The sequence below is a fragment of the Euprymna scolopes genome, chromosome 39, assembly GCF_053919585.1.
Source record: "Euprymna scolopes isolate OS-2025 chromosome 39, ASM5391958v1, whole genome shotgun sequence".
Taxonomy (NCBI): Eukaryota; Metazoa; Mollusca; class Cephalopoda; order Sepiida; family Sepiolidae; genus Euprymna; species Euprymna scolopes.
Window position 1 is genome coordinate 13,083,074 of NC_136520.1, and position 26,248 is coordinate 13,109,321.

Below are 26,248 nucleotides of genomic sequence, written 5' to 3' on the forward strand. Positions count from 1 at the left end.
GCACGTCTTCAAATGTCCCATAGGAGACTGTGCCTCCAAAAATAATTCGTACATTGGCATGACTCGAACAATCATCTCCCGTCGTATAACATGTAACCTGACTTCCCCGAATAATTCAATCTATCAGCAACTCATAGCACACCACACCCTTAAAACTGAATTTAGAGACATATTAATAAAAAACAAAAACACGGTCATTTTAAGTGTCTCATATTGCGAGGTTTGAATATTTGAGGCGTTGTTAATCCAAATTAATAAACCGACGATTAACTAGACTCAAAACGAAACGGAGGACACGCTCAAGCGCTTTTGGGTATTTTATTGATTTTAAGCGATTTTAATCGTCTTTTCATTTCATCTCGCTATTTTCATTTTTCAATTTGATTTTTGTATTTTTTTTAATTTTTTACTACTCGCCTGAGGATGACCAATGGAGGTTGAAAACGTTCGCGATTATTGGGAATTTCTTTTTTCACTCGAAAATACGTTCTGAAAATGGTCCGACAAAGAGAAAAGAAGGATTTACAAGAAAAACAATGGAAGAGTTGTCTGTGCTATTAAATGAAATATTATATACATATACATATATGATGATGATTGCAAACGTCTTGTCAGACGAGTGCCACTCCCTCAGACACTTAATATCCATGAGCCCAGAAATGACTTTTTTTTTCTTAGTCCTACTGGTGAATTCTGTCTGTGCTATTAAATAAAATATTATATACATCTACACATATAGATACATACATACATATACCTATGCATGTATAAATATGCATATATATTCATATCTTTATACATATACTAGCAGTTCCGCCCTGCTTTGCTCAGGGCCTATGTACTGTAGGCACTGTAGCTTCTTCTTTATGCATTCGTAATGCCGGCGTTCGACCTTCACCTTGCAAATTTCATTTCTTTTTCATTTTCACGCTTTTGCACCGACTTTTCCGGGCGAAACCCCAAATATAAAGTTTTGCATGGATTCAAATACGTTATATACGAAGTTTCGTGCCTGTAGACTCAAAACTCTAGGAGTAGGATGGTAACAAAATTTGTTAAAAATATATACGTATGCATAAATATATATGGAAAAAAATTGTGTTTGCTATAAACTTTTTACGCAAATATTATGCAAGTATAAATCATGTAGAATATCTGCATGAATATAATTGCACGTAATAGTTAACTAAATATGATTATCCCATTAGAAAACCGAAGCAACTAATAGGGAATTAATTAAAGTGAATGTATAAAAGAATGTGCAAATAAGCTAGACCTTTTGCAAGTGCATCCACTTGGCAGCCAAATTTCGCCTTAAAACTTGGCAGCCAAATTTCGCCTTAAAACTTGGCAGCCAAATTTCGCCTAAAAACTGTTTAAAAAGCTTGCTGCATATATGACTACTCCTTATGTTAAACTTCAAATGTTTACATCCACAATTGTTTAAATAGTGTACTAGAAACCGTAAAGGTCAAATCTATTTAGTGTTTACCGCTTAGCAGCGACATTTTAGGTCAACTTCTGTTATAAAAGCTGGGTCTTTGTCTGTGTACACTTTATGTCAAATTTCCAATATTTACACACAAAATTGGCTGAGTAATTTGGTATCAATCGAAGAGGTCAATTTTTTTTTTGATATGACCCATATTTTGAGCCCTTAAACATTTATTGTTTTGGGGTCAAAACAAATTTAAATGTTTGATCCATGTTCAAGTAACCAATGTTTAAATTTCAAGTATTTAGACCCAAAATTAGCGGTGGAGTTTGGTGGTGTTTTCAAAGGTAAAATTGATTGAAATTTAGCTTCTAGACAACAAAATGTCTGTCCTAGAGTTGATTAAAATAATATTTCAAATCTCAATACCCTATGCTTAAACCCGAAGTATGTAGACTTAAAATTGACAGAGTAGTTTGTTAGGGATATGTACACACACGTACACATATATATTTATATATCATCCAGAGGAAGTCTCAGAATAAACACGAAACGTGGATTAACACATACCTCGGTTTGTTTCTCTCTCTCTCCCTCTCTCTCTCGCGCTCTCTCTCTCTGTATATATATATATATATATATATATATATATATATATATATATATTATAAATATATATATAGAGAGAGATGCATATATATTTATATATATATATGATTAGATAAATGAAGATAAATTTAGATAGATACGTATTCATCGCTAACCTTTCATTGACGCAGTCTGTTTTGTGTCCCCGCATATTAAGTATTCTGATATCTGTCTAAACATGACTGATATCTCATGAACACCCGCTTGTTTCTTTATTTATATTGTAGAGATGTCATGAATATATGTATTGCGAATTTCAATCGCCATGATATGCTTATTATTTGGCGATTCTTTTAGTGTTATTCTCCTGTGCGCATAGAAAATGTCCAATGATAATATGCCGATACTATTGTGTATTACTCAATGTTAGGTATAATAATACGTTTTGGGTAGTGCGCTATTGTACATGCATGCATATTTCTTGGTATGCGGTTGTGTGTGCAAGAGATACTATATAGTCATAAGATAGTTAACGGCTAAGATCTATAGTAAAGTAATTCCGAAGAAATGGTCGATGAAACTACCTGTTTTTCGCTCCTATTATCCCCAAATGTATACGTCTATCAAATATACACAAGGCCACTCGATGTAAGAAGCTTGAAAAGACCGACGCTGTAAATACAAACAACGCTATGAACATGTAGAGATTACCAGAACTTTGATGTCGTTGGAAAAAAGTAACTGAATTCGGCAGCTGTATTACAATGAAGTATTAAAAAGTACCTTGCTAGAGCCATCAAGACAAACAAATCGAAGGAGATAAAAACGGAAAAAAGACATAGATCATATAATTCTGAGGAAAAAAATAATATAGTATTTGTGGAAAAAGACTGAGACTAGCAACATCAAGTACGCAATGAAGATGTTACAATGAAAAAGAAAACGTTTGAGTCAATCAAATTACAGTTGTGTTTATGCAAATCACAAAAAACGTGAGACAGATTAACCACCTCATATACGCAGTTTTCTTAAAATCCAAAAACTAACTAATACAAAAACACGTTATTGTTTAATATGTAGGGATTTTAAAAGAATCGGAACTTGAATAGGTAATTGTATCGGAGTCTGGAAAAATATTGGAACCGTCACCTGACTAGCAGGAAATGATAATTGCCGCTGGCCGTGAGATTCGGAATCAGTTACTAAGACATCCTTGTTTTCGAAAGGTAGCTTTTTTCTTCCAGGTAGCCAGCATTTAACAAATACATGGAAGTAAAATAAATTACTTAATATGCAATGTCGGTGGACATTCACAGCAAAAACTAAGAGAGAATATTCAACAAATGGGAGCAGAAATGTTGCACTAACGTTAAAATTGAATGATTTCTTCTGAAATCTCTAAAAAGAACACAATTAATTTTCTTAAAGAGATTTTTGTAAATACAATGTTGTAAAATAAATTATTCACAATTTATTTTATTAAGACAACGACTAGTGTTTTATGCTTACGCCAGCATCCCAGTAGAAGTGATCACTACTGGTTAGGAGATTGATTTCATATGGTAACGTCTTTCCACATTTATGGAATGGTCCGTACGTTTGTTTATACATATATATATATATATATATATATATATATATATATATATATATGTATATATATATATATGTATATAAATATGATTTATAATTTTGCGTTTCAAAAATATTGTTGTCTTTTAAACGGTGATTTCGCATGTCATAGATGTAGGATGGGCTAAGGGGGCAAAGATGCGGCCAGTCAATGGTAAACAGATGCGACCACTATAGATTATGCTAAATCTTTTTGAGTGGAAAATCAATAATAGATTTCGTTGGGTATATAATTTGAATCAAGTTTAGAGGAGAAGACTATGTGAATGAATTATTAGTGAGGAATATTGCGCACAAATATACGTCGAAGTGCGGAATTATGAGATTGGCCGTAATTTCGTATCTTAGAATTTGTTTAGTAAATGAGAGGTGTAAGTGTTAAATATATAAGGAGGATGAGATAATATAAGCTACGTTACGTATATAATTATCAATTAAAGATTAGAGTTAAAGTAATAAGAATAATAATGTAAAATAGTGTTTTATCTAATAGTTATGAGTTATTTGTATTATTCTTCACTCGGGTTACTTTAACTCTAAACTTTAATTTATAATTATGACCTTATTAAATTCAGCATGAAGCATGCAGATATTTGGTTCATGGATGGTCAATTATGGACTCTAGATCACGTCCATTGTTTTTATTAAAGAGTATACATATTATATATAAGCGTGTTCGTTTGTTTCGGAGCAAATCTCGTTATTAAGAGTCATTTCCAATGTAATGCCCTTCCATCTTAAAAAAATAAATATAGCAAAAAAATAGTACTTACCAACTGCATAAAAAATTGATCGTATTGAAACTCTCAAATCGAAGATATATTGAAAGCGGTGTTCATTTTCTGAAATAGACAAAGAAGCAGACTTAGAATTTTTTAAAAGGAGAAAATGTGAAAACTATCTTGTTAGTAAGTGAATGGGGGAGAGTAATTACTGTACACATGTGGCATTAGGAGCAAAACATGCGAAAGTGAACGGACATTACGGGTCAGATTTTATGAGAGCGGGGCTATTGCGTGCCCTACCCACCTTTGTTTAGATAGGAAGAATGTGGGTAGATATATATTTATGAAGATGTGGTGAATCGTTTGATCAACATGATGATTATTATGACATTTGCTGTCGTTAATGCAATCGATTTAAGATTATACATATTATGAAAATTGAATAACGTCGTCCAGTCCCGAACAGTTTTACCTAAATATATTTTGAACATTGACATTAATTTTATTGATTTGGAGGAAATGTTGCTATCAAGTGTGTCAGCGTAAGAAAACTGTATTTATTATTCTGCTATTTATAACACTAAAAATAAAAAAATAAATTTTTATGAACCCTTTAAAATAGTTCCTCGAATTAATCATTCAACTACTTCTGTACTGTCTACAAAATATTTCATAATACAAGTTTTTATCATTAACCATAAGGCGTGGTTCTTGTAATATAGGATTTTAATTTAAAAAAGAAAAAAACGTTCACATTATTTTACTGATATGTGTGTTCTTGTTTTACAAAGGCATCATCACTTATACAGGTGAAGAGCCCACGCGAGGATAAGGGTTAAAGAGTGTACAGTAGAAATTTGACAATAAAGTAATCGTTAGTAATGGAAACTCGGTAAATTTATTAACTTATATCGAACGGCTCATCAAAAACTTGTTTACTTAGACTTGAAGACATCATATTGTAGTTAGCTTGAAAGCAGTAAAATGGAAAACAATTTCATAGGCGTGCAATTCTAAGAGAGATGCTTTGCGCATTGAATCTACGTTTAGGTTCAGGCACAGATAAAGACCGCAGGAAATTATTGATAGTGTTTCTTGTGAAAGTTTGGCGAGGGGGGAGACCATAGATTGGATCTCAGCTGAGTACTTGCCATGAAAATCACGATAAAACAGAGACAAACTCGAAACATCTCTTCTGTGAGAAAGAGGTTGCAGGGAAGAAAAAAATGCATCCCCTACGCGGCTACGAAGTTTATTTTGAACTCTATCAAGGCGGGACAAGTCCTTTCTAACAGCTACTGCCTAGATGTGACAACAGTACTCCATCCTTGGAAATACGTGCCTCTTATATAGGTAGAGAATTGCATCAACAGTGAGATATCTACTGGATCGATAGAAGGATCCCACCATTTTCCCCAGTGGCCTTGGCAATGGATTTAATGTATGTGTTCCATTTCAGATCAGGAATAAAGGCCAAGCCCAAAAGCTTGTCAACACATGAGGCCTCCCCAAGACGAGAGCCATTCTTTTTAATTGATGCCATGTGGCGATCAGGGCGTTGATGGTGTAATGATAACAGCTTGGTTTTCTGACAAGAAATATGTTATTGCATGAAAGCGAATTCGTTCAGTTAAAAACATATTTGCTTAGCATTTCTTGAAATCCAATTTGTTCTTTCGCTCTTGACTTTTTTACTTTCATGACTTTTTCTCCATGCTTTTGGCTATCATCTTGCCATCCCATTACCGTATATATTTTTCAAAGTCAGGAATCTGCACTGAACGAAATCTTCTATTTAATCCACGGCTATAACACGCTTCCGCGCCATCAGTCAGGCGCTCTCCAGAAAGAATCCCGAGTGGGACAATGTGCACCTGAAAAAGGTCGCAGGTTATATCGACCAGTACATTGTAGGAATAATAATCTCGAAAAATACTCCGAATAATCCAAATACGTAGACTTAAATATGTTAATATATTTATATATGTTTTTCTCAATTTTCTCATTAGATTTTTCAACCTGGATATGATACATCTTACCAGATTCCAAACATACACGCGCTTTCTTAAAAATATGATCAACTAATTTTTTAAAAGATTCTGACCGTCCTTTTCAGTGCAATTATTCACTGAGTATATTTGGCAGGTGTTTTTTTTTTAATAAAGTCCAGTTTCTCCTAGAATTACTAGAATGGTGTTATTATGGAATTAATATGTATTGAAAAATATATTCTTGCACTCCTCCACCCACTATATGAATTCTTCTAGACAAGCTTAGGCATACTCTATAATTGCTCTCAGAGATAATTGCCAAGCAAGCGCTTTAATGTACCCATAATTGAAAATGAAAACGGAACCTTAAAATAAACATCACGAGAGGATATTGGACATGGTCTATATTAATATTTCACATGACAACCTATAGAATTTGACAAGCACGTAATTTATAAGCTCGTAGACACGTCGATATATATATATCGATAGTTATAGATAGAAAAGATCGTTATTGTCATAAATAAATGGTCTGCGATATTTTAACACAGGTTGGCCTGAAAAGGATTTGATTAGCCCCCCCCCCCCAAAAAAAAAGAGCACATCCGACCAAAGATCAATAAGGATCCTGTTAGAGAAGTTTGGCATACCAACATATTCTTTTGACCTAGTCCTTCCAGATTATCAGTTATTTTGAGGACTACAAATCTATTTTGATCTACTTACTTTAAAATCACGAGAAAAGATAGACGCATAGAAAGCTTATATAATTACACTAAGCTACACAGTTTTTTCACGGTCCAATTTCATAGGCGCGCAATTCTAAGAAAGAGGCTTTGCGCATGGAATCTACGTTTAGGTTCAGGCACAGATAAAGACCGAAGGAAATTATTGATAGTGTTTCTTGTGAAAGTTTGGCGAGGGGGAGACCATAGATTATAACCTTATTATAACATACCCGATGATGAGGCCACAGCTTGCGGGCTTTGGGGAATGTGGAACCTCCCTTTAATTGCAATTGCTGTCTGCTCCACTGACTCGGAGCGGTAGTACCTGTTAGCGTCCCAATTATGGGTTAAATAGAAACCGACTTGAAAAATATTCTATTAATTTGTTTTTGTTTTTTAATAACTGAATTCGGCATTAAATAACCTGAAAGGGGTTGATATGCCGTAAAACAAAAACAACCGATCAACAATATTTTCAACAGTATTCTGTTGAACCCTAGAATCATTCTGTCGACATCTAGAATCATTCTGTCGAACTTGCGAGCGTTTGTGTTGAATTGATGGCTTAGGGAACGAGAGCATGTAATCTCAGTGGATTAAATATAGTTTTCCGTACGAAAATTTTTGTAGTCTCAAGAGTTCGACGTAAACAGTTCCGGGTTCGAAAAAATTCAGCTAAAGAAGGTCGGAGGTTACGTTCTGCGAGTAACACTTAATCTTAATAGTGCTAGGAATTCTTATAATAATTATCAATCCTGATCTAAAAAATTCACAAATCGGGTTTCGTAGTATAGTAGAAAATGTTGGGCAGTTACAGATGTGACCCGGAAGTGTCGTTAAGAAAGACTGGGACAAGAATATGGTTTAGAAATGGGAATTAGTATGTAAGCAATCTATGTATCTAAAATCTGACATACTGTGTCTTGATATTTGGGAAAATGCTTTTAATCGGTTTTCGGCAAGAAATTTGGCTGTTAACGGGGTAAAAGTTCAACGATTTGACCTTTAAGAACTCTACCAAGCTCTGCTAATTTTTAATTTAAACACTTGAGATTTTAGATATAGGTAACTTGGACATGGAACAAACTAAACTACTTGATTTGAGCCCAAAACTATAAATGTTAAAGGGATATAATTCGGGTCAAAGTTGAAAAACATTGCCCTCTGCGGTCTCTAAATAATTACTAAGCCCATTTTTGGTGTAACGATTTGAAATTTTATATAAAGGTTATTCAGACATAGTGCAAGCTTCTTGATCGTTTTTTTCTAATCGAAAACTTTGCTACCAAAGGGGTTAAAATTTAAAGGATATGACCTTTGCGATCTCTAGCAAACTATTAAGCCAATTTTGGATGTATTTTTTTTAAATTTTACATAAAGCGTATTCAGAAGGCAGCAAGCTTTTTAATCAGGTTTTGGACGAACATTTCGCTGCCAAAAGGGCAGTGTTGAACGAGTTTCTCTTGAAAGGCTCAAACAAATATGTCCGCCAATTTTGGGTTTAAATACTTGAAATTTTACATTTACGTTACTTGGACATGGATCATACAATTTGATTTGAGCCCAAAACAATAAATGTTAAGGGGTCAAAATTGGTGTCAAAGTTTTAAAAAATGACCTCTGCCGTCTCTACCAACCTGTATCTATGGTAGTGAAGTAAGCTTGTTATATAGAAAGGCATTGCCTTACATATGATGTTATTAACAGTACATAGGACTCGATCAAAGCTGAACTGAACTTCTAGTGCATAATATTTAGAGAACATACAGTATTTACCTCTTCCACCCTGAGGGAATATAAGACAACGTCAGAACGTGGAATAAATTAGACAGTGCCCTCAATAGAAGAACACTCTGACCCTGCAAAATTAAGTCTGAGTAGCCCGTCGGTATTCCCCATCCAGGTCGCATAAACAATAAAAAGTTAACCTGCTTCAGTCGAAAGTCGAGAGGCAAGGTCTGAAAGGGTATACTTCCTTTGATACCCAGGGCATTTGCATTAATTCGACAGCAAAAAGGTAACAAAAATGATAGTTTCTGTCGAACTGATTGTCGAAATCGAAACCCTGACTGTCGTACGAGAAAATATATACGCACCCAGAATGAATCTCTCTCGGAATATTCATACACTTCGAAACACTTTATATCATGTGTATGGGTGAGTCCCTACAACATCCGCAAACCTTTTTGTACTTGAAGAAACTGTGAATATTTTTTCTGCTTTAGGTCGATAGTTAGTGGGTAGTTAATATGTTTTTACTAGCAGACCGTCGGATTCTGGAGTTGGTCTTAAAAGTAACGTAAATCGACTTTTACTCTACAGCTGGTGTGACGCTAGTTTTGTCTGAGTGAAGTTTTTAAAACTGATTTTGATGGTTTTTTTTATTATTTTTCTTTAATTTTCTGGTTTCTTCTTTTATAGCACCCATAATATTTTCTGATTTAATCTAAACACATTATTTCATAAGCCTTTGATTGTTATTCCTAAAGAACTTGATTTCAAAGGGATTTATTAGTTTTCGTCTCTTGAACTTTTTTCAACTTGCACATTTTCTGATTAACAATGTTGATTGTTACGTTCCAAAAGTCTGCCCACAATAAATTCTCGGGAATCCTCAGTGTTAAAATACTTACTTTCTGATTTTTCCCAGACAGATATACGCGTAAAAATAATTGTCGATAAAATTAATTTTATTGCTAGCTACAATGCGAGCAGAATTTTGTGTTGTGTTCAAATACAAATACAGAGTACAAAATAGACTTCGTGGCTTAGTGGGGGATGCCCTTTTTCTACCCTGCAACCTCTCTCCCACAGAAGAGACGTTGCGAGCCTGTCCTTGTTTTATCGTTATTTCCATGGCAGATGCTCGTCTGAACTCCAATCTCTGGCCCCCCCTCGCCAATGTTTCACGAAAAACACCCGTCTAGCTGAATCCACTATGAAAAATTTCCCCCACTCTATATATGTGCCTAAATCAAAACGCGGATTCCATGAACAAAGCTTCTTTCTTAGAACTGCACGCCTGTGGAACTCTGTTCCGTCTGCCTGCTTCCCTCAGGACTACAATTTGGATGTCTTCAAGTTCAATGTTAACAAATTCCTAATGAACCGCCCCCTTAAGTAAACACTTCAGCAAATCTCCTCACTAACTTTATGTACTTGCAATAACCCTTATCCCTGAGTGGCTTCCGGGCCTTGATAAGTGGTGATCACTGTGTAAAAAAAAAAAAAAAAAGTTTGTTTGTTTTTTTTTAACTTTAACATATTCAAACTTATAATTGAAAGACAAGATCCAGTGTCAACTATAATTTAACTGTATTATTAAATATAGCTTGACTATTTACGTAAATTTTGGTCTGGTTTTTCTTTAGATCTTGTATCTTTCTATATTTGTCTTGCAGAAATTTATGTCGAAACTTGCAACAATTTTTACAAATGCTAGAACGAAAGCAGCAATATTTTCTCAATGTATTTCCATTCATCGATTACATTATATCCAGGCTTATTTCTATAGTTGTTTTTTTATATAGTTCGACTGTTTTAAAAATGTGGGTAGCAATATTCAATTATCTCTTTTTCGGATGAGTATTTTTTTTTCATTATCCTTTAACATTTTTACGTATGTTACGCCCGAATAATTATAAGGTGTTCCATACAAAGTTACATGCAGATTTCCTTGTTTGGCATAAGAATTGCCGAGTTTGACATGATTCACCTAAAGAAAGCCGCCGGCCACTTTAAACGAAACATTTTCAGTATAACTAATGATATAATAACAATAGGGAGAAAAATATAAACAATAGGAATGCCAAATGCTCACCTAAAAATGTAGACATAAATAAAAGACTTAAGAAATAAACATGAGTCGGAACAGATACAGTGAGAACAGGACGGTTGGCTCTTTCTACCGTGCTAGAAAGTTACGCCAGAACTTATCCTGCACCTCTGCAAGGCCACCATTCTCTCATGTATGGATTTATATTGTAACATTTGGACTGCTCCTTTACAGGGGTCAAAAGAGAGTCGTGACCCTGATAAGTCATTTACTGTCATCCAAGCTTCACCCACTGTCCCATCGAGGAAATATTGCATCTCCATGCTTGTTTTACAAGTATTTTAATGGTGAGTGCTCTGATGAACTACAAGTTCTTGTACTGTCTTTACGTAAATACCCCCGACAAACTCGACAAGCAGCCACGTACCACCCCTACACAGTAGAGATCCCTACATATGAGAAAGCCTTCTGCTCTAGTAGTTTTTTCCCCAGAACTGCTGGAGTTTGGAACTTACTTTCGGGTTTCTGCTTTCGCAAATGTACTGACATGTAGAAGTTCAAGTATAACAATAATAGACATATTGATGCTCGACTCCCTATATAGTATCGCAACAACTACTGCCCCCGATACTAGCCCCTACATCAAAGTTGCATTGGGGTAAAAAATGGAAACAAGATCTAAGCTTGGATCAATTCGTATAATATAACGTCATCCTGAATCGTTGACGGCAGAATCATCGATGACACTATTTTTATTGTGTGAGGCCATCTTTATTTATGATTCCGAACTATGCAAAAAAAAACGGTGAAGATATTGAGAAGACGGCGACGCATAAAACCTACCAGTAATAATATTTGAATCCTGGTTCCAAGCTTGTCCATCTCACCATAGTAATCTAATGCGCTACATAAATTATTATGCACTAAGTTTAAACAACGGGAGATTAGATTAAACGTAGGTAGCCACAACGAAAAGGTTAAACAACAGAGGTTGACCTGCCGAGTATGAATCTAATTATATGCATATGTATTGGATTTTTATATATTTTTATCATTCGTTGGAAAACTAAAACCAGTAAATCATTTAATCACCTACAATCACTGCATCAAATTGCTCTTACGAATTCACAGTATATATATATATATATATATATATATATATATATATATATATATATATGTGTGTGTGTGTGTGTGTGTATTTTGCCAGCAAGTCATTATTCAACCATGTGTGATTGAACACGACAGAGTTATTCTATTTCCGATTTTACTCGATTAAAAATACATTAAGCCTAAAAGATGAGAAAATAGAAAACGATAACAACAACAATCGCTCTTGATGATAATAGATAAAAACCGCTTGAGATAAATATGGCCAAACAACAAGATTTTGCCGCCATTCGATACCTACACCAACTAAAATTAAAAAAGACCGCTCGGCGAATGGAAAAGATATCCAGAACAATCGGAAAACCCCCAACTCTGTCGTATTCAATACTTATATATATATATATATATATATATATATATATATATATATAGATATATATGGGCGCGAAAAAAGAAGGTCCGCACTTGTAATTTTTTTCAAACCTTCAAATTTTAGCGAAATTTATTCTAACCGCTAAAGAAACTATACCTTATTTAATTAGCCTTTTATTCTTCAATAATTTTACCTGTTCGTATTTGTCTTTTAATTTAAATATCCTAGTGTTCACGTCAATTAAAAAAAAAAATAATTTAAAATTCAGGAAGAAAAAATAATTCCGTAAAATGGAAACTCTTTTTTTTTTTAAATGTAACTTTAGGACATGAATGCAACACAAATACCACAGAAACACAATGAACTAGTTAATATTTTGCAGCATAGCTCTTCTACAATTAACCAATCTGCAATCTTTTGGAATTCCTTGAATTACATTGAAGCAATACTCCGGGGAAGGGGGACCCCACTTTTCTTTAATTCTTGTCCAAAGTTCTTCCGAATTTAAAATTTTGTCATTGCCTCGTTGTTGCTTGATGCTAGGCTATACGTTTTCGATGGGATTGAGGTCTGGAGATTGTGCAGGCCAATCCAAACACAGAATATCATACTCTTCTATGAACCTCTTGATATGACAAGCTGTGTGAATTGCAGAATTATCCTACATGTAGGTGAGGTTATCATCCAAATTCCGAGCAAAGTAGGGTAGAAAATGCTCAGTAAACATATTAATGTACTTGATTGAATTAATTCGACCTTGCAAGCAAACTATAGGCCATAGAACATCGGAATTAATAAGGCCCGCCACACCAAAACTGAACCTCCACCACCTTGAGCGTTGAAACTGAGCACCTAGGATTAAATTCTTCGTCTTTCCCCCGACAGACGTACTGCCTACAATCATTGCATAGCCTATTTACCTTTCTTTCGTCGCTAAAAGCACTTTTCCCAATATGAAAAGTCATGATCTTCATTTCATCTGACGAAGTCTAGACGGCGCTTTCTGTCCGTTACAGAATCATTGGCTTGCGTCTTGCAACATATCCTCGCAAATTAAATTCCTTTAATATGTTCTTGCCATTGGAAAATGAACACTTTTTTAAAAGATTGCTCTGTTGTTGGGTTTGGGAAGCCGTTTCGAATCTGTTTCTTAGGCTGCGGATCGTAATAGCATTGTCTTCCCTGTTAGAATTAACTCTTGTACGACAAGATTTAGGGACGTCACGAACACTGTCGGTGTTCTTATGCTTTCGTACAATCTTTCGTACTGTTTTCTCATCACATGTCATTCTGCGGCCGATTTCTCGATTGGATAAACTAGAAAGGTGGAGCTTAATGAGCTACTAACGATCACTAAAAGAAAACAGTGGCATATGGACTAAACGTTACGTTGTGTAACATAGAAGAGCAACAATTACGATTAGAGAGGCGGTGTTTTGTGTTGGTTACTATTTTAAACTGGTTTAAGGGCGACAATTTTAGCTGGTTTTAAGCGAATTTGTTGCTTCGGACTTTTTTTCTGCCTCCTCAATTTGAAATTATTTTTTTTATTGACGTGAACATTAGAATATTTCAATCAAATGTCAAATATGAACAGGTAAAATTATAGATAAATAAAAGGCGAATCAAATGAGGTATAGGTTGTTTAAACAGTAACAGCAAATTTAGTTTAAATTTGCAGGTTTTGAAAAACTTACAAGTGCGGACTTACTTTTTGTCGAACCATATGCATATATATATATATATATATATATATATATATATATATATATATATATATATATGTTGTAAAACTGTAAATTGTATACTTATCTCTATCACTATAATCACTATTTACACTTGAGGTTTTTCTCTACACTTGCAAATGTATCTTGAGCAGCAAAGGTTAGAATAATAGCCCAAGCATATTGTAAGGAATCAATTCGCATCTCAACGAATTTTTTCGAAAGCTAATTTGTTCATTAAAAAGCTACGTGCTAATACACCTTACCTAATTCCGTCACTTCAGGATAAAAAGAGGTTCCATTAAAGCTTATCACGCGTGTGCTATGAGTTCGTAATCCAGTGAAAACCCAGAACAAGTGCGTTGCCTAATGCCATACATAAATCTTCATACACTGGAAAGTGCAATTAATAATTATTGTTTTCGCTGTCAAACAGAGATAACGAACATCGGATACGATATTTGATAATATCCAATTACCACATCGCCACTATAGGATATTGCATGAAGCAAATTTGTGTTATCGTCTCGTATAAGAAAACCTAGTTTAACATATGTAGGGGACTGATTAAATCGATTTTCTTAAACTAAGAACCGCCAGCTTACTGGAGTATATATACAAATCTATATACACACTAGCAAGAGGATCCGATGTTGCTCGGGTCTGAATAATGATTAAAGAGTATTACACATTCTCATATTTTCATTATCATCGATACAAAAAGTAGATTTGTGTAAAGTTTCAGAAAATTTTAACTGCCCATCGGTTTTAAGATTAAACAATTGAACTCTTCGGCGGAAAAAAATGTTATTTAAAGTTGTTTTCTAAAATGATAGATATGGCGAAAAATTATTCATTTATTTAAGGCTTAGCACCTAGCATGTGCTTTTGTTTAGTATTATTTGATAGAAAAATAGTATAAAAAGTAAAGTGTTCGTTATTAGACATTGTATTTTTGCCCTAAACAACGTTTTAAGACCTGCAATAAAGCGATGGAGAGTATAAATTACTTCGTGAATATTGAATGGATTTAAATAAAATTTTGGGACATAACTAACCTTACAACTATCATTTTATAATACAATCTCCATTTTTTTTTACGTATATTTAGTAAAATATTGATATTTTACAACTTTGTAATAAAACGATTGACGCAGTTTTTATATATATATATATATATATATATATATATATATATATATATATATATAATGATTCTGCGAGTTCCAAATATCAAGTTAAGTAATTTACAACATTTCAACAGAAACCCATTTCAATATTGTTTTTATTGCGACTTACATGCATGCAAAATTAGATTATTGCTGCATATTTAGTCACATACGCATCGGATTTTTTTTTTAACTTATAAAAATTGCATTGTAAAAAACTTACATTGTTCACTTTACCGATACGCTCCGCTACTTTTCTCGTTACACACACACACACACACATATATATATATATATATATATATATATATGTATATATATATATGTGTGTGTGTATATATGCATACATATGTGTGTATGTGTGTGATAAAAATGCAAAAATAATTTTTGTTCGTAATCGATAGTCGAAAAAACGACGGAAGTGATTACCTCGACATTTTGCGATAGTGTTTTTATCTTACTCGAGCGTATCTATATATATATATTAAAAAATAAAAAAAAATACTAGTAAATAAAAAAAAATCGTCATCGTTTCTTTTCGGCAACAGTCGACCATTTTGAAATGCCGAAACATAACGATTGTGACTTGCGTAACCGCCCCCCCCCCCAACTTTTTGCCAATCGTTACGAGAATAAAACATGAATTGCTACGGCAAAACCTTGTTGTTCTTTTTAAATTTTGTTATATAATTACCGTTTTGTCCGGTGAAAATCTTTGTAAATTAATATATTTACATGATTTTCTCAGTATTTTCCTTAAGTAACGTTATTACGCTTTCCAAATTGGTGACGCTCGGCGACAGCAAGCGGTTGATATCATGTTTCGAGCAAAGCGAGCGGCCATTTAGTTCCGTTTGTATTAAATTTTACACAATACCGGTCGATTGCTAATCTATAGAAAATCCAGTTCCCTCCCTCCATTTATTCTTGTCTCTATACCTCTCTCTGAATACCTCTCTCTCTTTCTCTGTTTATCGCCCTCTCCATCTCTCTTTCAATCCCTTTCTCTCTCCTACTTAATCTGTATCGCGCCCTCCTTCTTCCGCTATCTTCCTTTGTCTCCTTCCCTCTCTGTCTTTCTCCCTCTTCCGCTCCCTTCAACTCAAAATCTTTCTCTATCTTCTAATCCCTCTATCTCTCTATCTGTCTTCCTCAATTTCCCTATTTACCTCCCTATTTCTATTTTTCTATCTGTATCTCTCTCTATTTCTCTATCTCTACCCATCTCTAATCTCTCATTCTATGTTAGTTTCCTAAATTAATTACAGTACAATAAGGTGTTGTCAAAAGATAAAACAATCCTATTTTAGTAACCTAAATTAATTACTATGAATAAGCATTGTAAAAACAGAAAGATCCTGTTTAAGCCACCTAATTTACATACTGTTAGAATAGAAATTCTTTGCAAATTATTGCTACTTTGACCAACACCAGGATGAACTTGTAAAAACTTTCTAATTAAATTTATTTTTGCATGACAAAATGGCATATTCTTAGTTCCTGCTGCATGAGAAGTAGCTGCGACTTTATTACCAGGTAGAATAACTACCCATTCTACTTTTAAATTGCTACTACTCATTCAATTTTTCAAAATTCCCACATTACATATCTCAAAAACACCCAGCATGGGAAAAATATTGCAGCAACGCAAACTTATTGTGTGGGATAAATACACAATAACCCACTAAAATCATTTGGGGGTCTTGATCGATACTTGCACAAACTGCGTGGCAATGTCAGACCATTTGAAAATGCAATAATATCTGCCAAAATAGTTTAGGAATTCAGTAATATTGAGAATGAAGTAATACCACCTGTAAATTATCAATCAACACAAGCGAATTTAAATAAATGCTTGCCTTTTGGTTGCATGTGAAAACATTAAACTTTACTCAAAATATGCATATTCAGTTGCATAACGTTCAATCCGCAGAGAGATTTTCGCAAGAGTTGTGGGAAATTGGGTACGAAAAAGTGACGGATGATCCGAGTTAAAGGCAAATTTTGTGAACTCGTAACTTCTGAATTATTTATATCAAAATAAGATTTTGTAAAAAAGTTTTTTTTTTCCAAATATCTAAATTAATTATGAGAGTTTCAGTTAGCAAAGTGAACGAGCTATTCTTGCAGCTCAGTACGAAGACTTTTTTTTACATGGAGTTAACCACTTATCAAGGGCCAATGGCCACTCAGGGAGAAGGGTAATTGTGTGTACACTAGTCAAAGGTATAGTGTAACAATAGTATTGGAGAATTTTGTAAGGTGTCATTATTGGGGGGCGGTTCATCAGGAATTTGTTTGTGTTGGACTTGAAGACATCCAGGTTGAAGTCGGGAGGGAAACAGTCAAGCGGAACAGAGTTCCACAGGCGTGCAGTTTTAAGAAAGAAGCTTTGTTCATGGTATCTACGTTTTGATTTAGGCATAGATAGGGAGTGGGGAAAATTATTGACGGTGGTTTCAGCTAGTCGGGTGTTTTTTTGAGACAGATTGGGGAGGGAGGACCAGAGAATGGAGCTCAGACGAGCACCTGCCATGAAAATAACGATAGAACAATGACAGGCTCGCTACGTCTCTTCGGTGGGAAAGAGGTTGCAGGGTAGAGAAAAGGGCATCCCCCAGAAAGCCACAGAGTCTATTTTGTACTCCGTCAAGGCAGGATAAGTTTTTTGCAGCCCCCGCATAGATGTGGCAGCAGTACTCCATCTTTTGACGTACTTGGCTCTTATATAGATAGAGAATTGCATAATTAGTGAGATATCTTCTGGAGTGGTAGAAGGATCCCACCATTTTCCCAGCGACCTTGGCCACCGAGTTGATGTACGTGTTCCATTTAAGATCAGGTGTAAAGGTCAAACCCAGGAGCTTATCAAATCCTAGGGCCTCCCTTAGACGACAGCCATCCATTTCAATTGATGCCAGATGTGGATCAGAGCGTTTATGATGTAGAGATAGGAGCTTGGTCTTAGATGCATTAAAGGTAACAAGCCACGTTTTTTCCCCGCAGTAACACGCGCTCAAGATCAGAGAAGAGAGAATCAGAGAGAACATCATCATTTACGGCCTTTGATGTGTTGCCATAGATGGTTGTGTCATCAGCATAGATGTCAACGAAAGATTTTAGTATGTGTTTTAGGAGATCATTGATGTAGATCAAGAAGAGAGTTGAGCCCAGTATGGACCCCTGAGGGACTCCAGCATTAATACTGTGGGCCTCTGATTTCTGCCCATCAACAACTACTCTTATGAGCCTATCTGAGAGAAATGACTTAATGATAGAGAAAACATTTCCAGTTATACCGTAATCTTGTGTAGGAGGCCTTTATGCCAAACCTTATCAAAGGCATTTGATATGTCGAGAACAACTGCCCTAGAAATGAAGCCTTTGTCGAGAGATTCGCTAATACTATGAGATATAACCGTTAGCACATCTGTTGTAGATCTAGCAGAGCGGAAACCATATTGCGTGTCGCTAAGAAGGTTATTTCTGCTGAGGTTGTTGACTACTTCTCTATTTATTGTGGATTCCAGCAACTTACTCATGACACACATGAGACTTATTGGTCTGTACTGAGAGGGGGATGACTTATCACCTGAATTCTTAAATACAGGGCATACTGATGAGGCTTTCCAGGGTGTTGGAAAGCACTTCTCCTTAAGGCAACGCTTAAACAGTTTGGAAAGTATGAGGCAAGTTCTGGTTGTAATTTTTTTAACACTATAATTGGAATACCGTCGGGACCAGTTGCTTTACTGGAGTCAAGGTTCTTGATTAGCTTGTCGACCTCACGCACAGATTTATGTTGCATAGCGTGTTGTCTGTTATAGGAGGGAATATGGGGAGTTGATGGCCTTTTACACAGGGTCGAATTTGCCGCAAAGTTTTTGGCAAATAGTTTGGCCTTGTCGGATGCTGTCGAGATGGCCTCTGGTCCATTGATAGTGGTTGGGATAGAGCGCATGTCTCTGTTCAAGATCCCATATGCTATTTGCCAGAACTGGTGGGAACCAAGTTGCTGCTCAGCTACTTTGGACTTAACGGATTGCGCATATAGTTCTCTTGCATTTTTATTACTCTTTTACAGAGGTTGCTGGCGGTTTTGAAAGCAGCTTTAGTTTCAGTGCATCTATTACGTTGGTAGCTATGGAAAAAGTGATTTCTGTGTGCGACAGCATATTCAACTTAACGATATCATTCATCTTAAAATTTACTATGAATGCCAAGTCACACAAAAGTAAACTGACACTACTGTGGAAGCTTATGAATGGTTAATTATCCGACAGATTTTTGTAATTCATTAGATTTGCCAGGGATGACGTTGAATGGACAGCAGTTGTAAATTGACGTACGAATTATCATGTTGAAAAATATAAACCAACCCAAGCATTGCAATGGCGCATAGCTTGCAGTAAAGACAAATAATAAACTGCATCATAGAAGCAACAACTTAAACAGGACTTTACCGAGAGGAAGATCTCTTCATTTCTGGCATTCCTATGATTCAAAAAAAAAAATACACCATTTCATTTAGGAAATTTTACTTTCCAGCTCGGTTGTCGCTTTCAATCTCCATCAATAAAGCCCAGGGGTAATCTTTACAATCGTGTGCCTTACAGCTACACACTAACTGTTTCTAATATGGAAAAATGATGTTGCGTCTTCAAGAGTCAGCAAAGCAGTAAAGTTCTAGATCAGCTAAGAAAAAAATGTGTACCAACACGTTCTGAACAATTAAGCACATTAGAAGAAATATGCATTTTCTCATTTTGGAATGTTTTTCCATCGAAGATAAAATAAATCGACAGCAACGTGTATTAGTGTACAGCTAGTATATATATATATATATATATATATATATATATATATATATATATATAGTGCAAAGTCAGGAGAGTAGGGAGGGCGGGGAAGTATTTAATAACCACGCGCCCGTGCTTCTGATCTGGCGACATGCAAGTTGTGGACCGGAGCGTTGTCCTGCCTCTTGATTTTGATAGCTTCCCTTAATTTCCTCAAAAGCGAAGCATTATAGGCTCCTGTAATTGCGGTATCCTTTGCTAGGAAATCTGTCATCACTATTCCTTCCTGGTTCCAGAAGACTGTGAGCATGACCTAGCCAGCGGAGGGTTGTACCCTTGTCTTCTTTGGAGGTGGTGAGTCCAAGTGTTTCCACTGAATTGACTTGGCTTTGGTCTCTGGATCATAGTGATGAACCCAGGTTTCATCCTGTGTAATCAGTCTTTTGAAAAACTTTGACTCATCTTCTTGATACATCTCCGAATTCATCCTCTAGCACTCGACGCGTTCTCGCTTCTGGAATGGTGTGACCAACCTGGCAATCAATCTGGTAGACAACTTATGCGTATGCAAATGGTCATGAATGATAGTTTCCACAGACCTTGTACTCATCCTGACATCTTGGGCTATGTGGCGCATAGTATTGCGCCGATCTTCCAAAATGGCAGCCTCAACCTGACGGACAGATGCCTCATCAATGGCATAAGGAGAGCGACCAGGACTTGGAGCTGTTTCCACAGACATCCGGACACGTTTTAATTCACGATGCCAGCGTTTTACAAGGTCATATGATGGGGCATTATCACCATAAGTTTCTTTCATTTCATCAAAAGTCTCCTTTGGTGTGCGTCGTTTCAAATAAAAAAACCGGATTACTGCTCGACATTCAACAGGCTTCATTTCATACCTGACTCAGTTCAAACACCTGTAAAGCAAAAACTATAATTCGTTCAGAGCTGTAATTTGCCACATAACCCGTAGAGATATAAATCATGGCACATGCAAATGTTCAACTAGATCATCCCACTGGAAGTTGGTCAGGGGCATTACTTATATCGTATACATTAAATATACATAAAATAAATTCAATTAAGAATGTATTGTTTGTAACTAGGAATATATGAAGAAGAATAAGATTTATTTCCTTTATACTGGGATTTTTAATAATGGCTCACATCATCAGAGGAAATAAAACGCTCTTAAGCCTCAACACCAACGTTGAGTTGAAAGTTATGTTTTGTTTCAGAACATATTCTAATAGTTACTTGTCTATACAAGTCGCTGAAGTGACTGGTTCTCAGCAGACGGAACAGATTTTAATAGTTGTTCTATACAAGTCCTAGATGTGACTGGTCCTCAGTAGACAGAACAGTTTCCGATGGTTAGTTGTTCTATAAAGTCCTAGAAGTGACTTGTCCTCAGTAGACAGAACAGTTTCCGATGGTTAGTTCTTCTATACAAGTCCCGAAAGTGACTGGTTCTCAGTAGACAGAACAGTTTCCGATGGTAACTTGTTCTATAGAGTTCTAGAAGTCCTAGATGTGACTGGTTTTCAGTAGACAGAACAGTTTCCGATGGTTAGTTGTTCTATAGAAGTCCTGAAAGTGAGTGGTTCTCAGTAGACAGAACAGTTTCCGATGGTAAGTTGTTCTATACAATTCCTGGAGGTGATTGGTTCTTAGTAGAAGTTCTTTAGTTGGAAGACACAGAGCAAAATATTCTTCCCTAAAACTTGTGAAGTTGGTACAGAAAAGGTTTAATTCTTATGGAGCAATTCTGGTTTCTGATTGGTTGGTAGCAGAACGTGAATTAATTTAATTTGCCAGTTCCTAGCAGCATCGTTTATAAATAGAATCTTTCGAATGTGAGGTACCATCATCCTCATTAATCAAAAATATTTCAACAGATATTTTCATCGCCCAAGATAATGCCCATTTCATATGCCCTTCGAAATCACTGTAATCTCGATATCACATCAATTTTGAACATGCGTTAAATCTATCCGATTAATCGATCACCTCTGATTTTCCACTTGGATTACTAATCGTCCGAACTTGCAAGATTATTCCGGAAATTGTTGAACTCATTCTGATATTGGGCTGGTCAGGTTGAATGATATACCTTTTCTATGATTTTTAAGCATTATTTCAATATTTTTAATAACATTTTCAATATATGTGCTGATAAATAGAATATATGTTTATTCATAGCGGAACATATTGAGAGTGCATTTGATTTCTTCTGATGATCATCATCATTATTGAAAATTCATGGATTAAAGAAATAAATATGAGCTTTGCATGTATTCCTAGTTTCAAACTATAAATTCTTAATTTTTGTATATTTTGTATATTTTAATCTACAGAATGTAAGTTTAATCATTACACTTAAATATTAATACATATATATATATATATATATATATACACATGTATATATATATATACATGTATATATATATATGTATATATATATATATATATATATATATATAGAGAGAGAGAGACATTTATCCTGATGACACTACCATCTATGGCAGCACATCTAAGTCAGTAAACGACCAAATTCTCTCCGATTCTCTTTCCTCTGATCTTGAGCACGTGGTACAATGAGAAAGGAATGGATGGTTACTTTTAATGCATCTAAAACCAAGCTGCTCTCTTTACATCATCAACGTTCTGATCCACATCTGGCATCAGTTGAAGTGAATGGCTCTAAACTTGAGGAGGCCTCAAGATTTGACAGGCTTATGGGCTTGACCTTTATACCTGATCTTAAAAGGGACAGGTACATCAAATCTGTTGCCAAGGCCGCTGGAAAATGGTGGGGTCCTTCTATCGATCCAGTAGTTATCTCACTGCTGATGCAATTCTTTATCTATATAAGAGCCAGGTACGTCGACAGATTGAAGACTGCTGCCACATCTGGGCAGGAGCTGCTACAAAGGACTTGTCCTGCCTTGATAGACCTCAAAATAGACTTCGTAGCCTCGAAGAAGATATATTTTCTCTTCCCTACAACCACAAATCACAAAAAATATGTTGCGAGTTTGTCTCTACTGTTTCGTTGTTTTCATGGAAAATGTTCGACTGAGCTTCAGTCTATGGTCCGTCCTCGCTAAACTTTCACAAGAAACACTCGTCTATATGACAACACTATCAATAATTCCCCCCACTCGTTACCTGTGCCTAAACCTAAACCTAGATTCATGAACCAAGCTTTTTTCTTAGAACTTTACGCCTGTGGAATTATCCCTCGTTTTTCTTGCTTTCCAGTTGACTACAATATGATTGTCTTCAAGTCTAATGTAAACAAGTATTTAATGAGCCGTTCCACTTGTTAAATTTACTGCATTCCATTAGTAACGAATACTATATTGTCCAATTTCTACTGTACACTCTTAAACCCTTAATCCTCGAGTGGCCGCTATGCCGTGATAAGGTGTGATGCCTATATATATATATATATATATATATATATTGAAGTAGTATCCAAATGTAATGAATTACAATTAGTTTCGAAAATGTGGCCAGAATTTTACACAAACATTCGCTAATATGAGGGATTGGACTGTGTGAATTTCGAACAACTGCATTGCTGTGAACATTTTCATAGCGAAATCGACTGCGGTATACTTCCGCTGCTGCGTCTGCAGCTGCTTCTTCTGCTGCTGCTAACTCGCGTCCACAACTCTGTCTAATCATACCCTAAATCATCATAATATAATTTCATAGCCCCTTTCTAAATAATAATCATGATAAGTGAAAAATTAAGGGCAAGTTTGGTCATTCTATCAATTCACCGGCGTCCTCCCTTGTACATCAGTATACCAGTTGATTGCAATGGAACTTTTTTCAACCAATTGATTTGTTTTTCGATAACGAATATGTTTCAATGCGTCTAAATTGTCGTCTTCCTAAATTCTGTCGTATTGCTGTTATCAATAGAATAATTTTTCGCACTTCATATACTCGAGACAATAAAATAATCACATTATATAAGTGTATATCTTCTGCTCAGCCCGCTGTAAATCCAGTCACACTATAGAACAAGTGCGAAAGGATTGTCATCAATAGATACCGATACCTGAAATAGACTAATCCATCATCCGCGTTTTCGCTGTCAAACTAAGTCACCTGACACTAATTTTGATATAAGACAATATCCAATTACGAAGCCATTGTGATATTATCTCGCATAAACAGCTATAATAAACTAACATCCTATGAGAAGTGCTAGGTTTCAGGAGACAGAGCAATGCGAAAATCTTGCTACATTTACTATAAAATAACAATATAAAAAATTATTATACTTTACTGATGCTTTTACTATTTTTCACCCCAAACAAGGCATATCGTAATTTTGAATGCAGTTATCATCTATTCAGGTGTAACTAGAAAAGGTGAAGCGGAGATATGTCTGCATATATTACATTTAAACATATGCAGGTATCTACAGATAGGTTTGCATGAAATTAGGGTGTAATTCTAGTCTAGCAGTCAAAGTTTTTTTTTACACGAGAATCATCACTTATCAAGGCCCGGAGGCCACTCGGGTATAAAGGGTTAATGAGTATACATTAGTCAATGTAATAATAGCGTAGTAAATCTAAGTTTAAATTGTTTACCTTGGTCTTGAAGGCAATCATATTGTAGTCAGCTGGGAAGCAGGCAATCAGAAGAGTTCCACAGGTGTTCAGTTAAAAGATACAATCTCTGTGCATGGAATCTACATTAAGGTTTAGGCACAGATAAAGAGTACTATTAAAGTAGAAGGCAATATGTTTGTTGTGTAGACGGGTTACCCTTTTCTCGACCCAAAAATAGGAAATAGAGGATCACGGTTCGACTGCAGTATGAAGAATCAACCGTGTGGATATCAGTAGAACTTTGTTACTGCAAATTAAATACAAGACCTTGTTTCTATATCCGTGGATAGTACTTTTCTGTGGGGAGAATTAATCTTACATGTGAAACTAGCAATTATTAGATTTAGTTTATGTCATAATACACAAGGAATATATCTTACGTTAGATTGATTTTTACGAAAGACCCTGAGAATTTAGGTGTATATTTCTTCACCCTGTTTTTTTAGTAATTAGTTCAGTGAAACCGTAGGTCGTGCATATTAGAAATAAATGTCTAGTAATAGTTTGTGAACCTCGAAAGACTTCGTAATTCTGTGTATTTTCTGAATACGACATCTCACTTGTAGCTTAGTCCCTTTGTTTTTACCGCTTTTATTTATGATGTATCCTACGTATATTTTTTTGTTCAATGAAATAGCATTTTCCTTTGTTAATTGTAAAACTAATATCCTTTATTCTTCAGAAATTCTTGCTGATATGTTCTTGTTCTGCGGCCCCACTTATTTATATACTTTCACCAAGGTAAACTATCGAGAAATCAAGGCCATTCAATATATTTTTCATTATTTCTTAAAGAATGTCGGACGTTACTTTAACTCCAAAAGCTAACCTTTCGAATGTTTATACAAAGCAATTTTGAGCTATTTTCGTCGACTGGAATTTGAAGTGATACTTTACTCAGACCGACTTTAGAAAAGAGCCTTCCGCTGCTTAGTTTAGTGAAAACTTATGCTAAGAAGTGTGTAGTGGTAATCTGTTAGTTCAAATGTATGCTGCAGTCAGCGCAAACTTGAATGTCTTTAAACTCCTTTGTCACATAAATGATAAGAGATGCCAACTGACTGAATTCAATTTTGATAAGATGCCCAGTTTGACATGTCTTTTAAGTTCCTCATTAATTTTCTCCAATGAAACGAAAGGTGCATTTATTTGTTTTTTTTTCTTGAATACCTGTTGCGTATTATCTGGCTGAAATTTTCGTGCATTTCTCCAGACCGGCTAAGAAAAGGAATAATTACCAGTTATTGTGGCAATACTGGAGTAATCAAAATTCGGTTTTTTCTTCATGAATTCTCGAAATCTACTCGCCAGAATTTTTGGCTCTATGAAAGAGTAAAAACACGAGAGCAGCGGTTCAGGCAGAAAGAATATATTGTACAAACACGTGAATACAAAAACGCTGTTGTCATTTCCGCCTGTTGCGTCACGATATTTCCCCTCGAAATATAAAGTGTTTTTTTTTAATAATTGTTGGAAAAGTCTGTTATGTTTGGAGATTTATTCTTCTTATTATTAATGTTTTATTATTAGTAGTAATGTTTTTATTATTATTA

At 35.2% G+C, this 26,248-nt stretch overlaps 1 protein-coding gene across 16 annotated transcripts in view; it reads right to left on the reverse strand.

Annotated features, from left to right (window-relative positions):
- LOC145263650 (5-hydroxytryptamine receptor-like) overlaps window positions 1-26,248 on the reverse strand; it is a 1,538,699-nt gene that overhangs the window by 169,649 nt on the left and 1,342,802 nt on the right. For 15 of the 16 annotated variants that reach the window (XM_080120518.1, XM_080120520.1, XM_080120516.1 and 12 more), the window contains one exon: window positions 4,429-4,497. The exons of the other annotated variant lie outside the window; for it this stretch is intronic. The gene's annotated coding sequence lies outside the window, so the exon portion shown is untranslated. The remainder of the gene's footprint in view (window positions 1-4,428; window positions 4,498-26,248) is intronic. 16 annotated transcript variants of the gene reach the window in all.